This window comes from Saccoglossus kowalevskii, chromosome 20 (genome assembly GCF_978046115.1).
Source record: "Saccoglossus kowalevskii chromosome 20, keSacKowa6.1, whole genome shotgun sequence".
Classification (NCBI taxonomy): Eukaryota; Metazoa; Hemichordata; class Enteropneusta; family Harrimaniidae; genus Saccoglossus; species Saccoglossus kowalevskii.
Genome location: NC_140660.1, coordinates 18,275,096 through 18,284,486, shown reverse-complemented (window position 1 = coordinate 18,284,486; position 9,391 = coordinate 18,275,096). Strand labels below are relative to the sequence as shown.

Genomic DNA, 9,391 nt, shown 5'->3' with positions numbered 1-9,391 from the left:
CGAAACCAAGAGAGCTACAGAACTGCAACTATCCACAGCTTGGAAATCACCGCCGACCGGAAAATCGTCACAAGGAACCGTGAGTACCACGTACGTCCACATGGTCTTGTAGTGATTCTATGTCAGTCGGGGCATGGAGCTCTTTTTTTTAGCTCCACGGTCAGGGCGACGTAACATCTGCAAGCCCTTATAGTGATTACCATAGTTACGAAAAGGGAACACACTAAATTTATGACATCTGCTCTCGTCTCGGTGTCAGTTACGTGCACAGTCAGCTGGCATCGGTGACGCTGGATGTATACCCTCTATCACAGCTGACTGTGGTTACGTGTGGCTACAAATACTTCGGCCTAGGGGGGGGGGGGGTGTCGGCAGATTCCATTTTGCCAGCTGTAAATTTCAGTTGACCCACACCCTATCAAATAAAAAAAAAATGGGTGACCCACCCCATCATATTTTAAAGCTAGCCCTGCGTACAGTGCTGTGTGTAAGGGGACGCGTTTGGTTGATAGATGTCCCCACCACAGCCCTGCGTACCTCCATAGACAAAGTCCGGGAGCGCACCGTAATTGGTGCGCAAGTTAAAAATAACTTTTAATAAGTAGTTTTCAGCCAAAATCGGTTGAAATGGCGATAGTTATCCGTAACAAGCATTACAAAGTTATCTGAAACTGAAATGTCTTTAAATAACAACTAGTAAAGACGGACAAATTGTAAACCGGAGGAATTATCCACCAAACGCCGCCATTTTTAATTTCATTCACGCGAGAGAATGTGTTTGTTTTTAGAGCCAAGTAGACGATTTCATCCACAACTGGACTCCGAACTGGGAGTTCTAGACATATCTGGTAATCGATCATCATTTTTGGTACCTGGGCATATTATTTCATTAAAAAGGTTATATTTTTCAAAGTCCCGGACTTTGTCTATGGAGGTACGCAGGGCTGTGGTGGGGACATCTATCAACCGAACGCGTCCCTGTACACACAGCACTGTACGCAGGGCTAATTTTAAAAGCATGCTGACCCCCCCCCCCAAAAAAAAAAAAAAAACACAGTAAAATTAACAGTTTTGGCTCTGACATAATTACAAAATGTATTATATGTGCAGTGAAAATATCATGGTTTGCCATAATTTTGACATAAAAGAGGGAAATCTATGCTGCTAAAGATAGTAAATAAAAGCAAAGCTGTGGAGTACTCACTTGATTAAACCCTTATAAGATAGGAAAAGAAGATTTGAATCTAGGCGGTTTGAACTCTTTGAAAACTAATTTTGATTTAAAATATCTTTCATATTTTATAGACCAGGAATGCTTTACACTCGAAACACAGTCTATGCTTATGAAAACAAAGGAAACTTTGATTTTTGCTTAAATTTGTGTTGGGTTTTGGTATTTTACAGAGCAAAACATGCATATTTAAAAGTAAAAAAAAAACTATTTATTTATTTTTTCAGCATTTGTTTTAATTCATTCATCAACATTTTCACAAATTTAACTTTTTTGATTTGCTGAACAAAAACTGTCACAGCTCTTTGTACTAATTGCTGTGTTGTCTTTCCGTCTCCTGTTATAATTGGATAAATCCAGTAAATATCTTGTACAATAGTGACTTCAGATTTTAAATAAAATAATCTGATATCAGCAGCACATGGACTTGCGATGTGTTTAAAACTTAACAGTATAATTGGGGTTCAAGCCACATTGCATAATCTGTTAATTATTTGACAACTTCAATCAACCCCAAAATATTTAGCCTATAACTTTGTTTTCATCAAAAAATTTATAGGCAATATAGGTAATAGTTATTATTGAGAACACATTTGTACAATTAACTTTTTTATCTTTTGTTCTCAAATCATTTTTCTTAAATATATGCATAAGCGCGTATGTGAATTCTAAAAAACATGGTAACACCCCGCCCTATTCACAAAATCAAAAACAGGGTATCCCCCTACTGATCCATCGACCCACCCTAAATAAAATAAGAACCTACCAACTTTTAAAAAATATATCAGTTTAGAGGATTATTTGACAAACAATAATATTGAACATTCTATTTATGGAAGCAAAGAAAATATCCCCAAATTTCAATAAAATAAACCATGACGACAAATACAGATTTATCTTGAGCAATGAATCCCTGTCAATAAATAAATAAATAAATAAAAATGCACTACTGTTTAATTAGTCGTAAGACATAAAACTCCAGTTTCTTTGTGAAAAGGAAGACCAAATTAAATCCTGAATATTTATAAATAAATAAATTATTGGCAAGTAAAGACAACGCCCACTTGCCGCTAATTGGCTAATAAAGTGGACACTGTCCTGAGATGACCTTTTATCCACATGACCAAATGTTGTGGTGTCCAATCAGCAACAAGAGGAGAATAACAATGTTTGCAAGGCATTTAAATTGAACGGTGATTGGTTGATTAGTGGCATGAGATCTATAAGAGTTTGCAGATGTTGCATCGCCTTGGTAATACTGACTTAAAAACATTACAAAACCCTGTGTGTATGTTCCCAGATTTATCAAATTTGTCTGATTAATGTGTATCATAAATCACTTCTCAAGGGTTTGATGAACTTTTGTAGTTAATTTGAGATTAATCAGTTCATTTTTTATGGCATACAAAATGTTTTGTACAATTACTGGAAAGTTGCAAATGATTTATTTATTTTTACCGTACATTATTGTAGACGCCAAATTTGCCTATTAGTTGGCAGGTCAGTAGGGCGCCACCACAGTTCATTTAATTCTAAGTGGAGGTAACACGGGGCGAACAAACAAATAGACGGCAAGTTGGCGATTGGTAATCTTTAGGCCCTTGGACTTGTATGATTATTTACAGGAACTTACAGAACAGTGGCAGGGTTTGTGAAGTTGTCAAGTTGAAGTCTGCAATTAATCGTATGTATTAAGGATTGAAGTTTCTTGGTACTACTTGTGTTGCTATATTTACGTGTTGGAATCGCGTGAATATTGTCGAACATATTAGAGAGTTTAAGATTTGCGTACGTAACGGGAACGTAACGTGATGTTCTAATTTTGTTTGCGTTACGTTCCCGGGTGTCAGAAAACGATTAAGTTCAAGCGCCGACAATGGGAACGTAACTGAAACCAGAACCACTGGCATGTCAATCCGTCTATCATTGGGCAACCATAATATCCAATAAAAATTTTTATGTCATTTCACGTCCGGAATCAGAATCAGTAGTTAGTTCACAGACATTTGACAGAACTCTCGCTATTTCCATCCACTCTGCTGAGGTCCCAGGCCTGTTTGCCGACGTCTTTCAGCAGAACAATGTCATGCGTTTTCAGTGGGTATAAATATCAGCTAAAATGCATCCAATATTTCTTATTTCATCATAAATATACAAAATCACTCTAATATAAAACGTTTTATCAATGTCAGTGAAAATTAATCAAAATTGACAGCGAGAAAAGCTCTCGGAAATCAACTACGAGTCAGTCGCCTTGATCACGTTCAAAACGACTGTCGTACGACCAGGCAACCGATGACGTCATTGGTTCGCACGGAGGTCATGCACAAAGCGGTGACGTATCCGTATCAGATAAAAAAATATACATTTCTGTCTTTTGTTTGATTAATATTGTGACGGTTAAATTTCATAAGTTTAATTTTTCCATTGCAAATTTCCGTATAACAAATCAGACATGACAGAATATTTTTGGATTAGGCGTACATTGTACATGCATGTCTACTGTTTATCAAAAAGTGTGTGTCTGAGGGGATGCTTAGACAATGGGTGAGTGGTTTCCTGGGTGAGTGGTTTCCTGGGTGAGTGGTTTCTTTGGTGAGTGGTTTCCTGGGTGAGTGGTTTCCATTTGTTGTCACTTAGTGTGTAACAGACTGATTTTACCCAAACTTTACTTATCTCATTGAGATTTTATATTCAGGTGCCTTGGGTAGATTTCTCAGATTTGTTTATTTTCATATCGATAAATTAGTTTTTGATGACTTTTCGAAGACCACCAGCCTGATTGTTTTGATATCTTATACATTTTAGATGGATCACTGTCAGATTGATTTCTTTCCATTTTCTATCTAATAATTCATTAAGTATTGATAACTACAATTTTCTCATTTTAGTGAATACGGTATTCTTGTTATCTTCAAAATGGCTAGACTGATTGATTTGATATTCCTTTGTGATTATGCATCTAAAACAGTGAAACTATATCAGCTGACAGGCTGCTTGTTTCATGATTTTACTCAATATACAGTATTGTGGGCTGCTGTGTCATGTGGCCTCATTAAAATGCATAAATTTAATTCTAAGCAAGCACTTAGGGTTTCTATGGTCAAAATATAATAATCCAGTATACAATACCATATTTTTTCTATTAGTATCACATGCGCTTACATAAATAACAGAGGTGTTTCTATGTTGCAACATTTGCGTAGTAGTCATTGGTGGGACGAGATCATTGGGTCCTGATGTGTGTACATGGTCGAAGCCATGTCAGGCCTAATCCTATAAGAACTGAATCTCACCTATACACAGCTACTTTTGCTTGCTTGAGCCATAGGGCTTTGATAAAACGCTGTTGTGTAAACACAGCAATTAATTCAGTATGCAATACCATATTTAGACAGTTTCAGATCATTTTTGATCAAAAGGTTTGTTAATTTTATCAACATTTCATAATTTTGTAGATGGTGACAAAATTTGACAATGGTGCTGGAAAGGTTGTCTGGGGATGCCTTCAACTAGTTTTAAATGTCTAGAAATAGATTGGTGGGATAATACATGTATACAGGTCAGGGCTTACACCCAGGTAAGGGCTTATACCCAGAGAAGGGATTATACCCAGGTAAGGGCTTGTACCCAGGGAAAGGCTTATACTCAGGTAAGGGCTTATGACCAGGGGAGAGCTTATACCCAGGGAAGGTCTTATACCCAGGGAAGGTCTTATACCCAGGGAAGGGCTTATACCCAGGGAAGGTCTTATACCCAGGGAAGGGCTGATACTTGGGTAAGAGCTTATACTCAGGTAAGAGCTTATACCCAGGTAAGAGCTTGTACCCAGGGGAAAGGCTTATACCCAGGGAAGGGCTTATACCCAGGTAAGATCTTGTACCCAGGGAAGGGCTTATACCCAGGTGAGGGCTTATACCCAGGGAAGGTCTTATACCCAGGGAAGGGCTTATACCCAGGGAAGGGCTTATATCCAGGTAAGGGCTTATATCCAGGTAAGGGCTTATATCCAGGTAAGGGCTTATATCCAGGTAAGGGATTATACCCAGGGAAGGGATTATACCCAGGGAAGGGCTTATACTCGGGTAAGAGCTTATACTCAGGTAAGAGCTTATACCCAGGTAAGAGCTTATACCCAGAGGAAAGGCTTATACCCAGGGGAAAGGCTTATACCCAGGGAAGGGCTTACACCCAGGTAAGGGCTTATACCCAGGGAAGGGCTTATACCCAGGGAAGGGCTTATACCCAGGGAAGGTCTTATACCCAGGTAAGGGCTTATATCCAGGTAAGGGCTTGTACCCAGGGAAGGGATTATACCCAGGGAAGGGCTTGTACCCAGGGAAGGGATTATACCCAGGGAAGGGCTTATACTTGGGTAAGAGCTTATACTCAGGTAAGGGCTTATACCCAGGGGAAAGGCTTATACCCAGGGAAGGGCTTATACCCAGGTAAGATCTTGTACCCAGGGAAGGGCTTATACCCAGGTAAGGGCTTATACCCAGGGAAGGTCTTATACCCAGGGAAGGGCTTGTACCCAGGGAAGGGATTATACCCAGGGAAGGGCTTAAACTCGGGTAAGAGCTTATACCCAGGTAAGAGCTTATACCCAGAGGAAAGGCTTATACCCAGGGGAAAGGCTTATACCCAGGGAAGGGCTTACACCCAGGTAAGATCTTGTACCCAGGAAAGGGCTTATACCCAGGGAAGGTCTTATACCCAGGGAAGGGCTTATACCCAGGTAAGGGCTTATACCCAGGGAAGGGCTTATACCCAGGTAAGGGCTTATACCCAGTAATAACTTATACCCAGGTAAGGGCTTATACCCAGGTAAGGATTTATACCCAGGGAAGGGCTTATGACCAGGGAAGGGCTTATGACCAGGGAAGTACGATATAATGAATATGTGGTCACACTCCCTATATCACTGGTCTTGTAACTGCTACTGTTTTTGATATGTAATGCTAGTATGAAGTCAGTTTTCAGTTTCATACCTGCCATCATTTACCTAGTCTTGTTTTCCAATGTTTTTTCACCCAACCACACCAGTTATAGACATACTAGAAGTAGTTTTATCGATAGAAAGTGTAATTTTTATTGGAAGTTATTTTATTATTCTTTATACTAGGAGTTTTCACATCTTATATTATTTATGTTGAAAACAACTCGCATTGTGTTTGATTGAGATGAATGGCATTTTATTTTATTTTATTTTTATTTTTCATCATGTCGGGTCAATTTGGTCAATTTCATATTTTCTCTACCAGGTCATTCGTTTACTCATATGACAAAAGGAATTATGTTTATGAATTATGATGTGATGGGGTGGCATACTTATAATTTTGAGATCTGTTATGAAGAGTAAATCTGTTGTATAAATTATTTTTACCTGCCAAAATTTGTCAAGCACATGACTGTACATGTCATATGCACTGGTCAGTATTAAATGTAATTTTAATTAATAATTTTTTTTTCTTTGAAACCATCATTCACATTTAACACCTAATCTGACTTTTAATCTTGCACATGCTGTACTATATATTTTGACTCTCATTATTTTTCTGATATTTTTGTAAGTATTTTTATCGACCTAATTTTGCTTATATCATTACATGGTTTAGAGACTTTTATAAAGATGATTTATTGAGGGAATATTTATTATTGTTTCTAGATTTTTTCTCCTAATTTGGTTTACTATGTTTGCTATATTAGAAGCACATCTTCAATAGGAGTGCAAACCAAAAATCACATTTGTTGTACAGTGAATCATTAAAATATTACTTAATTTGACAACAGAAACACCTCTGTAATTTAAGCGTATGTGTCACTAATAGAACAAATACAGTACTTCAAATACAGTTACAATAATTATCCATAAGTTAAATAGATGGACTTTGATATTAACGCATCGCAAGCTGAGAGTCTCCTCAGAAAACTGAAATCATCCCTGTTATTTATGGTGCCAGCAGTGATGTGTTAATTGTGTCTAGATTTTATTCTCCTATCATTGTCCCTTTTAAGATTTGTTTTCACTATATCATGTCTGTACTTTTCTTACCAGATGAATCAATGTGAATCAGAAGGCCAAGCTAGTTGGTTTGTTCATGGAGTGTGTTGGTGGTAACACCCAGTCTATATCAGTATCATGGTCCAACAGAAGATTACGAGTGTTATCGTTTTTCCTGTCAGTTGAAGGTCAACATTTCAAAGACTCTACTGGTAATATCAACTTGGATGTCAGTGATGTGAGTATTCCCATATTAAATCTTTAAAGTTGTACTCTGAGATATTATTAGTTTCATCTGTGTTTTAGAACTACTGTGTGAAATATTGAATGGTCTGATGTGTGGCTTAAGTTAGTTCATGGGAATTAGAATAAATATTCAGATTTCCAGGATTGTTAGTCGTTGACTGGAAACAGTCTGGGGACGTATGGATTGAATTCCTTCCATTCGTCACACCAGTGTTCTCCCCAGAAAAATGTATCAGAGTGGCGGCTAATTTGCATATAATTTACATATCATTAGCATTTGTCTGAAGATAAAGAAAACAATAATGACAGGCTTGCATGGATGAAAATGTGTCTTTATTTTTTAACAAATTTATGTAGAAGATTAAATGAATCTGCTGCTGTGTGATTTCTATGTAATGTTGATTCTTCGGACTTTCATGGAAGCCCAGTGATCTGCAGCTTTTGAGAACGCCGTGATTTTCTTTGCTTCCCACTTCTATTAAATGACATGGCCTTCTTGTGCATCTCCGAGTGTGCGTGTTTATCGATAGCATATTTCGTAATATTTATACATGGCATAGAATTCCATACCAAAGAACTATTTCTGGATGTTTTTAAGTTGAATTTTCCACATATGTGACACAGCATTCCTAAAAGATAAGAAATAGGAGCGAATCAATACTTGTATTTAAAAAATATCGTCACGATCAACACGAAAATAAACAAATTGCCGCCATTTTGAAAAGTCGCTAAACTTAAAAATTGCCACGATAAACTTTACCCAACTATTTCAAAACACAATACTAGTATTAGTTACTTTGATAAATCGTAGCCAACAATTTTTGAACTTCCAGAAAGAAGGTCGTTTCCAAAAAAATTTTTCGACGATCGGCAAAAAATGAAGCCATACAAAAATTTACTAAACTAGGTCAAAACTCGCTTCCAAGTAAAACGCTACAAATAAATACTTTTTTTACCTTTGCCATCGGATGTTTCTTTCAGCCACGTATATTTTGTTGTCCATTGTGCATCAAATCTAGAGTTTATTTGTTTGCACTTTTCGTTGTAACATCATCTTGGACACGTTTAGTACCACTGCCGACAGGGGTACCGGTGACCGCGTTGCTGGTGGGTTTATCGCTCGCAACCAGGGGCCCAGTAGGGCGTTCTACGCGGAACCACAACGTAATATTTCTGCTGTTTGACATCGTTGCTTCTTCCAGCCAAATATGCTACTGAGAAAATACTCGCTATTACCCCAATTAAATAGGGCGAAAGTGTTTATTGTCGAAGTACGAATCTGTATTAGTCCATTGTCTTTGCGTAAGCACTGACATGTTTCCATTCACACCTGATTTGGCTCACAGTACCGGACGCTGATGACGCTGACTAACAGATTCGCACGTGTATTAACAAGCTAAAACAAAGAGTAACAGGAAATGCCACAGAGTAGCGGGCAATCTCTCAGAGTAGCGGCATAAATAATGGAGTAGCGGCCCCGCTACGCTAAAACGCTTTGGGGAGAACACTGCACACTATCACAGAAGTTCATGGACCAATTTTTACCAAACTTGGTACATGGTTAATACATGATGGTATACGTATGCCCCAGATTTGTTTTTTGTTCAGATACAAAATGGCCAACTGGTGACCATATATCTTTGTTGTGCTGGCTGATTGTGTTTAAATTTAGAATATGGGTAACACCTTTTAACATGCCAAGGCACATCCATTATTATTCAGATGTGTTTTTGAGATTAGCCGACTGGTGGCCATTTTGTTCATCAAAAAGTACTTGTTTTTGTTAATTTTTGCTTATAACTTGAGATTACAAATTGTTGACAATTTGAGTTATGACACATGAGTGTATCTACCGCTAGAACATCTGTCTGTTGCTCAGGACGTAGTCTTTCGATACAACTGTGTCAAAT

General features: G+C 37.8%; 1 long non-coding RNA gene across 1 annotated transcript; it reads right to left on the bottom strand.

Annotated features, from left to right (window-relative positions):
• Positions 1–7,797: 7,797 nt before the first annotated feature.
• LOC146730083 (uncharacterized) lies at positions 7,798–8,614 on the bottom strand. Its single transcript, XR_014927872.1, has 2 exons — positions 8,438–8,614; positions 7,798–8,110 (listed from the first exon to the last, which is right to left on the bottom strand). It is a non-coding gene; the product is annotated as an uncharacterized LOC146730083 (long non-coding RNA).
• Positions 8,615–9,391: the final 777 nt, after the last annotated feature.